We start from the raw sequence: 12607 nt of genomic DNA, 5'->3' as shown, positions 1-12607 counted from the left end.
GTACAGCTGTGTTGGGAGTGTGAGTAAAGCGTTTAGAAGAATGGGCAGTGCTCACTAATGCCAATGCTATTATCAGGGCTTGCCTCCCATCCCCAGCATGAGTCATGCAGAGGTCAAGGGCAGAGCCCAGACTCACAGGGTTTCTTCGTGTACCCTGCAAGGAGAGCATTTAGCTCCTGACCTTGTTTTCGTTCCTTGCTAGGTCTCCTCTCTTATTTCCTGATTCTCCAACCCTCCCTGTTTGCACATTTCCTAACTACAGTCTTTGCCCTAAACTTGGGCTCCTGCAAGTGTGCGTGTGTGGCGGGGGTTGTTATTATTTTGTGACTACTTTTCGTCTTTGTAAACTTTCCATAAAAAAAGACCGTAAGATAATTTTTTTAAATAAAATAAAATAATAAAATGAGCCTGAAGCTGTCTCTCCCATCGAAGGCATGCACGGTCTAATTCCCAAAATCTTTTCCAGCGCTTTGGGTCTTACATTTATTATGATAATGTTATTACTGAATAAATCTATTATAAAACCTCACTATCATACCTAGTCACCGGATATACCATTTAATTATTCAATATTTACTTGAGAATAACCCAAGCGAGAACCCGTTGTCGCCTTTATTAACATGAATACACTATCTGTGGTGTATGCCGCAAGAATGCAGACTGATAAATTCAGATGTGTTTATTTGTTGTAGATCCCTTTCCCTGTCTCAGATAGTGATGTCACAGGCAGTTTTTGCTAAGGGTCTGATTATCTACAAGGCTTCAATTGTTCATTGTGCTGCTATCTTGAGGAGTATTATCAGACCTCCTTACCCTTCTGAGTTCCTTGATAACAAGCACAATGACAGCCGTCGTGGGTATTTAGGGTTTAGGGTAATAGCACCGACAGCTCATAGAATCGTGTATTCGTTCTAAAGGGACCTTGCCAACGCTCACTTTGCAGATATGGCAACTGAGGTCCAGTTGGGCAAGTGGCTATTCTTGCCCAAAGTGCCACAGCTATGAAAGCACGCAAACTATCTCTTTTCTACATGCAGGTGTTTTTCATAGTGTTTGACTGTGATCAGAGGGTGTGACAAGAGTGGGAGCGGAATGGGAGCGAGGATTATGGGAATTTGAGGAATTTGCTTTCAGAGAGGACAAGTATTGACTGGCCTCACTTCAGGAGGGTTCTTAGACCCATGGTTTTCAACCTTGAGCAAGCAACAGAATTACCTGGAAGGCTTGTTAAGACACAGATCCCTGGGCCCTTTCCCCAGGGTTTCCGATTCACATCCTGATAGAGCCTGAGAATTTGCATTTCTTTTTCTTTCTTTCTTTCTTTCTTTCTTTCTTTCTTTCTTTCTTTCTTTCTTTCTTTCTTTCTCTTTCCTTTCCTTTCCTTTCCTTTCTCTTTCCTTTCCTTTCCTTTCCTTTCCTTTCCTTTCTTTCAAGATTTTATTTATTTCTTGGACAGAGAGAGACACAGCAAGAGAGGGAACACCAGCAGGGGGAATGGGAGAGGAAGAAGCCTGCTTCCCGTTGAGCAAGGAGCCCGATGCGGGGCTGTACCCTGGGATCATGACCTGAGCCTAAGGCAGACATCTAATGACTGAGCCACCCAGGCGCCCTGAGAATTTGCATTTCTAACAAGGAGACCACTTTTTAGGAACCAGAGCCCTAGGTGGGCACTTTGAACTCATGTTCTGATTTCCAGTCATTACCATTGGTAATAATTATTCATTACCATTAACGGTACCCTCCAATCCAGCGCTCTTCTTGATCTGTCCCTGGGCTCCCATGCAAGGCTGTTTGTATGGCAATCCCCTAACTGGGTTTTCTCCCTCTTCATTCTGCCTTTTCACTGTCCTTCTTCCCCTCTCATCACTGGGGCCCCGATTAGGGGTCTGATTATGAAGGGCACTCTGCTTGGGGCTCACCAGGCCAGAATGGTCCCTGAACCTTAGGCACAGTAAGTGGTGGGAATCTCAGTGGGGCTGTGTCAGCTCCACAATACAGGAGGAAAGATGAACAACTGTTTGTGTTTACGATCCTCAGAGGCCATATGGATGCTCTTTTGTTAAGTTATTCATTCTGATTAACTCCTACGTCCTCCAGCGCTGGCTCAGTATGAAAAGATACCCAAAGAGAAATGTTCCCTGGAAGTATGGCTGGCCCACAGTTGTCAGGACACCGATCAAGAAGCTGATAAGAAGACTGTTTTTCTTTGATGACAGCTTCTGGACCTCTTTCTCTTACAGGGCCTGGATCCAGGTGGAAATGCCTCACCTAACTGGCATGTGTGTTGACTTTCATAGCAAATGAAATTCTGGGTTGGAAACAAGAGGCACATTGCCATCAGCTTTATCTGTGGTAACGCATGTGGGATTGTGTTTCCACTACCAATGAATCATGTATTTCAATCCGGCCAGGTATTTTATGACGTCTGTCCACAGGAAATATGATGGACACACTTCAGAAGTTGTGAATGGACTTTTCTTTCCTTCTTCTTCTTCTTCTTCTTCTTCTTCTTCTTCTTTACCCCCAGTGCTACAAAAATCATCACATTCAGAATAGATGAGAAAGGGACAAATTCAGTCTCCTGGGGAGAAACATTCCAACCCACTGATAAGAAAAAAGGCCAATCGTTGGGCCATAAATACTTAAATATCATAATACTGGATAATCTGATTCTTCTCTAGTGTTTTGACTTCTGAACTTGCCCTATGTGTGAATGTTATTATTTCTTTTTCATTGCTTCTCTTTCCATTCAATCAAACTGCACTTTAACAAGACCCTGCATTTGTTGCGGGGCCCTTGAGCAAACACAGGAGTGCATAGGTGAGCCGTGCAGTCTGAAATGAAGGGCTCCCAGTGATGGCGGGAGGGGTCGCGTTTGAAACAGAGCTGCTCCCCTCCTTCCCCAGACAGCCCTTTCCCCCATGGATCACATCGTATCACTTCTCAGTCATTTTTCAGTCTCTAATTTTTTCCAGCTGTGAGCCAATCGGATGGCTGACACCCCTTTCATGTTTCTTACAGCGTTATCTGGGGATTCGTTACTTAAGAAGTCATTTTACCCGTGTGTGGATGTGTGTACACCCGGAGAATAAAGTTCCTCTTGTGCTGGTGGTATGATGTCAGGCGCAGTTTCTCATTCCCTTCTACAAAGCTCTCCTTCTTCTGATGCAGCAATTAGTCGACTATTAATAAAAAGACATTAGGTTATGCTTATTTATTTTTAAGGAATGACATCATTCCCTGCCTTAATGTCTAGCAATGGAGCAATTCACAGGTCTTTCCATTTATTACATCATGGAAGCAGATTGAACTTGGCAATTACCTTGTAATTTTCACAACAGTGTTGAAAGGGGTGCTGAGAGTGGGGTCACTTGCAAGGCTCTGAATAAACATCTATGTGGCTCTGTGTCCTCTTATTTTGTTAAGTGAATTTGTATCCAGTGAGAGGTAACTGCTGAGCCCAGTTCAGAGTGCAAATATCTTCACTTTATTCCAGAACAAGGCTACAACTCTCAGTCTGAGAGAATAGACTTGGTGATAGACTTGGTAATACCCAGTTAGTTAGCTGGCTGTCAGAAACCATCGACTAACGAAGGCCCACTAACTAAAAGCTACAAAGCTCCAATTTCCAAGTCGAGCCACTGTAGGGACACAACCAGCTGAAACACTCTCGTAGATTCATAGACTTTTGAATGGAAAGGACTTTGAGGCTCAATTTTAGGCTTAAGGGAGTTGAATCCTACATTACTGAGGAAGTTTGATTAATGCTGAACAGTTAGCGAGTGGGAAGACGGGCTTTATTTCCACTCTGTGATAATACCTCTGTCTTAAATATGTCACCTCTGTAGATGAATAGAGATTCTCTTTCCACAAATGGAACTTAGGATACGGTACTTAAATTTATCTGGCTCTGCGTATCGGTTTCAAACAAACTGTCTCTTGTTCCTGGAGGACAAGTCATGATGATCCTTCTCACAGTGGATAACTTTGTAGCTGTAATTCAAGGTTCAATAATAGAACTGTTCATGCCATTGGTATCAGTGCATTAGAGAAATGGAATCGCATCACCTCCCTCTTTCCCCAAAGACTCCATATTTTAAGGGCACAGATTAATCTTCACCAAAGGGATCAATTTCTTTTTCCCTCAACTCTCATTATGGTTGAGTGCAAAGCAGTGGCTTTATCAATAAAGGGTCTGATTATATCAGTCATTAAGAAGATAATCAGATCTATTGCTCGGTGATGAAACTGCCAAAGGTCTAACTAATTGAATATAAAGACATGGCCTTTGACCAAAGCCAGTCAAGAGAAACTTCTTTCTCACGATCACGGCTTCTGCTTATAGGAAGGCCTTGCTGTGATAGGTAATGACCAGACCCAGAAACTGATCATTGACTTTACCAATATGTATATGTCCTTAGAATCCAGATTCAGATTTAAGACACAGATGGAACCGTTCATCCCAGATTGCAAGTGTAAGGAAGGAAAAAGCTTTCCTTGACCCTCTTGGGGTCCCTGCCTGGGTCTGGAATTTAAATGGCCAAAGACGGATTAATAGGAGAAAAGCACACACATTGTATTGAATTTTTATGTGTACATGGGAACCTTCACAAAAGACTGAAACCCAAAGAACTGACCAGATCAGAAAGCTTTGATACCTTTTAGACAGAGGAACAATAAATTTGTGAAGAATTGACAAGATAGAGTGGTTTGGGCTAAGGGTAGTAAATAGTGAAGTAGTAACTAGGAAGATAAAGTTAGTTTAACCAGGTTTGTTTATGCAGCCTTCTTGGCCCCCAAGTTCCCCGTCTTTGGTGATAAGCATGTCTTCTTTCCTCCTGGTACAGGGAGGGTACCTTTCACGTGGGAGTTTAATGACCTCTATCAGGGAAGAAGGCCAAGGGGAGGAGGTCAGAGTGGGCTTCCCGTTTCTGCTGTATCCTCAAACTCCTTCAGTTTACGTATTTAGTATGCCAAGGTGCCGTATTTGGGGACAATGTGTCCCTGAACCCCATCACAAACTTTTATGTACCATGAATATGCCTGGAAGATTGTCATCCATCTTAGTAACCTATCCCTTTAAAAGATCTGAAGAATTTTGAGTACTCTCATTTGTTTTAGGACAGAAGACGATGACTGTGAAACTATTTGTGACACAGAAATACCCCTTTTCCAGGCAGAATTCCTATTGCTCGCTTTATCATGATTTTTTCCCATCCACAGAAGAGGAAGCACATCGCCTAACATGAAGTGGACCCTCATGTATGTGCGAATGAAAATGTCAAGAAAATTCTAATGTGTTGTATTAGCCCAAAGCCCCCGACAGAAAGCATGTCTATAACAAAATCTAATTCGTTGGCACAGCACGGTGAGGTCAGAGACAAAATCACTTTCAATAGGTTTCTACACCATATGCATGGCCAATGACATCATGTGCTATGGCCTGAACGTCTGTGTTCCCCCCCTCAAATCTCGTAAGGGGAAATCTAATCTCCAAGATGATAGTAACAGGAGGTGGGGACTTTGGAGGCTGCAGTCTTCAAGAATGGGATCAGTGGTCTCATAAAAGAAGCTCCAGAGAGCTCCTTACCCCTTCTACCAAGTGAGGATACAGTAAGTGTGCAACCTGGAAAGGACTCTCCTCTGACCTTGCTGACCCCATGACCTTGGACTTCTGGGTTCCAGAACTGTGAAAAATAAATGCCTGTTGTTAATAAGCACCCAGCCTGGGCATTTTGTTGCAAGAGCCCGAATGAATGAAGACACTATGCATCGTACCGTTGGTGGATTCGCTAGAACTTTGTTGCTCAAGGAGGGGTCCAAGGAGATGCTGCATCAACCTTGCTGAAAGTTGATGAAAAAAAAAACAAAAACAAGAACAAAAAAACCAGAATCTCGGGCCCCAACCAAGACCTACTGAACCAGAATCTGCATTTTAACAAGCTCCCCCCGGCGATTCATAAGCAAGTTAGAGTTTGAGAAGTACTGTTTTAGAGGAACGATTCTGAAGCTTGGACAGATGTTGGAATAATGGAGAATTTTATAAAAAAACAGATGCCCAAGTGCTACCTCCAAACACTCCGATTTACCTGGCATGAGGTTGCAGTCTGGGATTTGGGGTTCAAATGTGCAGCAAAGTCTTCCAATCTCTGCCCTAGAGTAGTGTTTCCCCAACTTCTGGGATAAAAAGCACCTGGAGGCACTTCTTAAAAATTCAAATTCTCAGGGCGCCTGGGTGGCACAGCGGTTAAGCATCTGCCTTCGGCTCAGGGCGTGATCCCGGCGTTATGGGATCGAGTCCCACATCAGGCTCCTCTGCTAGGAGCCTGCTTCTTCCTCTCCCACTCCCCCTGCTTGTGTTCCCTCTCTCGCTGGCTGTCTCTATTTCTGTCGAATGAATAAATAAAATCTTAAAAAAAAAAATTCAAATTCTCAGACTTCATCCTGGACTCAACTATCCCAGTATCTCCAAGTGCCAAGTCTTGGAGGCCATGTGCTTACAGGTGCCCCTCGTGATTCTGATCATCAGGAACCTTTGAAAAACACTGCTTTAGAGTAGTTTGAAAACATAGAGCCCAAGAAGGAAGTAATATCTCTGGAAACAATGTGCTTTTGGGCTCTTCGCAGCCATGGCGTTACTTTGTCCTCGTTAGATAGCTCATTCATGGGGAACGAGTATGGATTTATTGTACTTGGTTCACAATAAATTGTTTTGACTATTAACCTCTATATTTTAGAGAGGATCTTTGAATTCATTCTTTATCTATTCAACAAATATTTATCAAAGGTTATATTTACTAGACAATGTTCTAAACACTGAGGATAGAGTGCTGAACAAGGCAGACCAAACCTCTATTCCAGAAGAAATAAAGAAAAAGTAGTAAACAGGATGACGAAAGCAGTAAGTGCTGAGAAGAAGTAAAACCCATGAATGTCATAAAAAGTGGCTGGGGGTAAAGGGTGGTCTGCCTTAGATAGGTTAGCGGGGAAGGTTTCTGCCAGGTGAGATTTAAGCTGAGATTTAAAAGATGAGAATCTCCAAAAAAAATAATAAAGCAGCCAGGAAAAGTGTGCTTGAGACAGAGCAAGTAGTGAGTACAGAAGGCCGGAGCTGGGACAGCAAAGCGCGTTCTAAGAACAGGTCAAGGTTGAAGTGTCATCGCTAATACAGATGGTTCAAGGTAAGCTGCAGAAACACGTAGGGAATCAGATCATACAGGTCCTTACTGACCATGGTGAAGGGTTTAGGTTTTATTCTAAGAACAATGGAAAGTCATTAGAAGGTTTCACAGGGAGGGGATATGATTGGAGGCTCTTTGAAGAAACGCTTGGCATGGCCAGAGTGGGAGCCATAAGTCCAACTAGGTAGGGTCGTATTGGTTCAGATAAGAGGCGAGACTGGCTTGGTCTAGAAGAATGGGGATGGAAAAAAATGCAGCCATCCCCAAATGTACGCTCTACTGACATAATTCTAAGAGTTGGTTTACTTCTCATGAAAAAAAGAAAAAGAAAAAAACTGATTTTTTCTTACTGTGTTCATGGTTTATTTTATTTTATTTTATTTTATTTTATTTTATTTTATTTTATTTTATTTTATTTATTTATTTTGTAGAAGTCCAATTTCCAGCCAGCAGAAATAAATTCTTGCCAGTTTGGGTGTGAGACCAAGGGAGGACTGTTCACTCATTCCTGATAAGCCTTTCATGATGGTTTAGTTCAAGATTTTCATTCATAAATCTCTATTAGAGTATTTGCTTTTCCTGATTTTTTTTCTAGCTTGGGTTTTGAAGCCCCTCTAAGGCTCTTTGTCAATTGTGCAATGCTTTCCATGTGAGTGGAAGGAGAATTCATACCACTTTGAGTGGTTAAGTGCCTTTAAATGATTTAAAATGCTGGGAAGATCTTTAGCTCTTTGGGAAGGGGATTTGGAGAACATGTTATTTCCAGCTGTGGGTTAGATCCATATTTGGAAGGAGAAATTCTGACCATCAAGAATATCCTAGAATACATCCAGGTGTTTTTAAAAGCTGCAAAAACTATCGCAGCTAAGAAGAATCTTTCATTGTTCCTTCAAGATGCCTCACTTCTTCCTCAGTGAAAATGGATACCATGCATTGCGCTTCTGAAAGGACTCTTGGACTCGTTCCAGTCGGCCACGATGCAAAGCAGGCTTTTGAGAACATTAAAAGCAGGAAACTGGAGGGAGAGCATGTGGGCACTTGCAAAAGCGCTAAAGAAGTCTGGGGTAGATGGTAGAAAATTCCATTCTGGAAGAATGAGGGTTACAAAGAAGAGGGATGGGAAGAAGGACTCGAGAAGTGATAAGCCATTACATTGAGGGTGTTACATTCGGGGGTGGGGGAACAGGACTATGTCATTATGCCTCAAGTGAAATAGTTGCTCTTGGGACATGCTCACAAATGGTTATACTCAACATTACTATAACCCGGTTGTTAGAGTACACGCCTGGATTTTAAGGTTGACCTCCAAGAGGACGATCAGACAACACATTCCTTTGTGTTACTTTCAGAGAGAGGACATGGGGGGTGATTGGATCATGGACCATTCCAGACTGAAGACTGAATTAAGTCTGCTGGGCTGTGATCCAATTAATAGTAAAGCAATTCAGCATAATTGACCCCCGAATAGTTGATTCAGTGACACACGGATAGCGCTTTGACAGCTTAGCAGTGAGATCAGGGAAGGAAATTAATATGTGATTTAAGTAAATTCAGGCACCTGATAGTTTAATAGACTTAGACACTTTCATCTTTTGTTATTGGATTGAATCTGGCCCAGTTGGGGTTATTGAAAAATTGATTGCAATGAATTGGCCTCCATGATCTGCCACTTTGGGGCTCAAAGCTTCTTCCTGGATCACCTGCGGGAAATGACGTAACAACAGCACTGGCATACACTTCTGTATTTAACTTACACAGACCAACCTTGTGTTCCTTCCTAGAAGGGTGGCTGTAAAGTGTGATAAATGGTGAAAAGTTTTGGAACCAAAAGCAAGACAGAAATTCCAGAAAGACATGGGTTGGACATAGTTCAAGCAATACACTTTTAATTAAAGCGAGAAATTGATATTGAGCTGGTTTCGACTAGATTTGAGTTTTACATTTGATCCAACATTTTCACGGCCACTACAGGGCCTGGGTTCTTTGCTTACTCCTGCCTTGAGATACCTGCTTGTTCTTCGGCTTTTAGACTCTGTATTTTGTGCTCTGTCCTCCCACACTCTATGTGTGCACAGACGTGGCGTATGGGTCACGGTACGGTAAATGTGAAAAGTACAGCTTTAAATGCTTTTCATTAGCTTTTTAAATGTAAAAGTAATACATAAGTATAAAATTTCAGGCCATATGGAAGTAAATGAAGTAAAAAGTTAAAGAGTATTTTCAATTTAAATGGGAATTATGGAACGGCCTTCTCAAAAGTCTGTACCAATTTATACTCTCACACACAGTATATGAGAGGGTTCTTTGTTTTCCCTTGTCTTTGCCAAGAGCTGGTATGACAGTTCAGTGTGCCTCAGTCTATACTTGAAGGTATTTGTTGATGATTTTTTAAAAGCTTTATTTATTTATTTTTAGAGAGAAAGAGTTAGAGAGAGATAGGGTTTTCTTCTGATTTCATTGATTTTCTTTAATGTTCTTCAGTTTTTATTTCATTAATTTCTTTCTTTTTTTTTTTTTTTTTAAAGATTTTATTTATTTATTTGACAGAGATAGCCAGCGAGAGAGGGAACACAAGCAGGGGGAGTGGGAGAGGAAGAAGCAGGCTCCTAGCGGAGGAGCCCGATGTGGGGCTCGATCCCATAACGCCGGAATCACGCCCTGAGCCGAAGGCAGACGCTTAACCGCTGTGCCACCCAGGCGCCCCTGTTCTTCAGTTTTTATTTCATTAATTTCTATTCTAATCTTTATCACTTCCTTGCTTCTGCTTGCTTTGTTTTTATTTACTTTTTTTCTTTAAGATTTATTTATTTATTTGAGGGAGAGAGTGGAGGGGAGGGGCAGAGGGAGAAGGAGAGAGAGAATCTCGAACAGACTCTCTGCTGAGCACAGAGCCCAACATGGGGCTCGATCTCACGACCCCAAGATCATGACCTGAGCCGAAACCAAGAGTTGGACCCTCAACTGACTGAGCCACCCAGGCGCCCCTTTATTTATATATTTTTAAGGATTTATTTATTTATTTGAGAGAGAGCAAGAGCACGCACTTGGTAGGGGAGGGGCAGAGGAAGAGGGAGAGAGAGCATCCTCAAACAGACTCCCCGCTGAGCAGGGAGCCCATGTGGGGCTCAATCCCAGGACCCTGAGATCATGACCTGAGCTAAAATCATAGAGTTGGTTTCTCGGCGGACTGCGGCACCCAGGTGCACCCTGGGGGTCTTTCACTGTAGGTTTTTGGTTTGTTTTTGTTGTTTTGCAAAATGTGATCACTCGCTGTTCTCCAGAACCACCCGTCTCCCCTTCTGTACTTTCACAACAGCCAGCGCTGGGGCACCCCCCCTGCCCTTTGCTCAGCTTGGAACATTTCTTCCTCGTTGGCATCTTCTCATCTTTCAAGACAGCGCAAATGAAGTTTCTCCTGACAGGATTTCCCTCTCCACTTTTTTGAGGAGAAACTCAGTTCACTCCAAAGTAACCGCCTATCATATTTCCCTCAAAGAACTTATCATAATCTGAATACCCTTGTTCATGTATTTATGTGTTTTGTCTCTCTCCACCAGCACCTTGATACGGAGAACCATATACCTTTTACCATCATCCTTTTCTAACCTGTCCCAGAGACTGGCAAAGAACGATGAGGAATTTGTTGAATTTCTTGATGAACAGCTCGTCCATCCTATTCTTGGAGGTCATGAGTGCAGAGGAGGGAGGTAGAAGGATGAGGTATTTAAGATGATTCCCATGAATACTGCAACTTCATATCCACTGGTTTTCTTGAAATGAACATGATGTTCCCCGTAAAATCAGTGCACTTTGAAGAAATGACAGCTTTTCTCTTCATGTTCTCTTTTTATGATGAAACTGGGGAAAATCTATTGACTTCTGAGACTTTTGATTATTTTTTCCTATGTGGTTCAATGCATCTTCCAAATTAGAATTTGCACCATAGACACCAAAATAATTTGCCTGTGTTTAGTGAAAAAGGGGCGTATTAATTTATCTGATTTGTGTATTTTTCTAATTCCTAAGAGAAGTCAGGGCAAGCTCATGGCAATTATATACGATAGGAGTTCTTTTTGTGGGTGTGGGTGTGGGTGTGTGTGTGTGTCGATGTTGTTGTTTTTCCTGATTGTATAGAGCATGTAGACACATCTGGAGAGTATAAAGAAGGAAATGTAATCCTCACATTAACTTTTTTCTTCTTTTGAGAGAGAGAGCACGCATGAGCGAGGTGGGAGCAGAGGGAGAGGGAGAGAGAATCTGAAGCAGACGCCCCACCGAGCGTGGAGGCTGATGTGGGGCTTGATATTGATGCCATGACCCTGAGATCATGACCTGAGTCAAAATCAAGAGGCACTCAACTGACTGAGCCACCCAGGTGACCCCTTCCATTAACTTTTATTACCAAAATAGACTTTTGTCTTAAGCTAGATTCCTCTAAAAGCAGATGCTGAGATAAGGATTGGAATGTAAATCATTTATTTTGGAAATAATCTCAGGAAACACCTACAGGAGAGTGAGGAGGTAAGAGAAGGATGGAAGGAAGTCAATATAGGCTTTGTTAAAGAGTAGGTCACTATCTAAAGTAGAGGAACCAAGGGCAACTGGGCCTCGGTGCTGCTGGAGGTGACTGTGAGACCGTGTAATACACACTTGTGAGTTGTCCCACCTGAAAGACAGGTAAACTAGTGTATTCATCCATTTCCAGCCCATGATTGATTGAGGCTTGCTTCTAGGGGTGTTCATTCACTGGCCCCCCATTCCAGTCTCCTGGGTCCTGCTCCAAGTGTAGGCTGAGCAAGCTACCATGGCCAGAGAAAGCCTTTAGGCAGAGTCATGAGTAGTTAACAGTATGAAGCCGGCACGTGAGAATGTGTCTGCCAAAGAGACACAGGTGGGGCATCAACAGCATCTGGTGGGTAATCACTAGAGTCGAGCTTGGGTAGAATCAATCTGGCACCAAGTTCCGCCCTCCCCCACAAACAGACAGTGCTGACAAACATCACAGCACACTTACAGAAATGCTAGCTGAGAAAAATTCTAGACTGAGCATATAAACAAAAATCATTATTAGTAGATGGGGCCATGAGCCATGACTACAAACATGGCTGCACTGAGTGGTTTAATCTTTTGTTTCCCCACCATCGACCACGAAATGAACATGCCCCCAGTTACTTGTTGGTCCAGGGAGAGTGTGAAGTGCAACAGACCTGATTCCCACCTCAATCCAGGAGTCCAGCCCACCCAAATGCCATCTAAAGTAGAGCCACCTTAGTCTGCAGGCCTGTGAGCAAGAAACATAAATGCTTGTTATTGTAGGCCACTGCTTTTCCGAGCTATATGTTACGCAGCATTATCACAACAAGAGCTGACTGAGACGAGAGTCAAGAGGATAGATTTAATAGAGCAATGAGAACAATAGGGGCACA

The 12607-nt window shown here is 42.7% G+C and overlaps 1 long non-coding RNA gene across 1 annotated transcript in view; it reads right to left on the bottom strand.

The window, feature by feature from the left end:
- Positions 1 to 608: 608 nt before the first annotated feature.
- Positions 609 to 12607, bottom strand: part of LOC113271231 (uncharacterized) — a 251948-nt gene continuing 239949 nt past the window's right edge. The window contains exons 5-6 of the long non-coding RNA XR_008959022.1: positions 3060 to 3182; positions 609 to 2529 (exon numbers count right to left, since the gene is read on the bottom strand). This is a non-coding gene — a long non-coding RNA (uncharacterized LOC113271231). The remainder of the gene's footprint in view (positions 2530 to 3059; positions 3183 to 12607) is intronic.

This window comes from Ursus arctos, unplaced genomic scaffold (genome assembly GCF_023065955.2).
Source record: "Ursus arctos isolate Adak ecotype North America unplaced genomic scaffold, UrsArc2.0 scaffold_14, whole genome shotgun sequence".
Classification (NCBI taxonomy): Eukaryota; Metazoa; Chordata; class Mammalia; order Carnivora; family Ursidae; genus Ursus; species Ursus arctos.
Note: the sequence above shows the minus strand (reverse complement) of the source record. Positions and strands in the feature narration are given on the sequence as shown.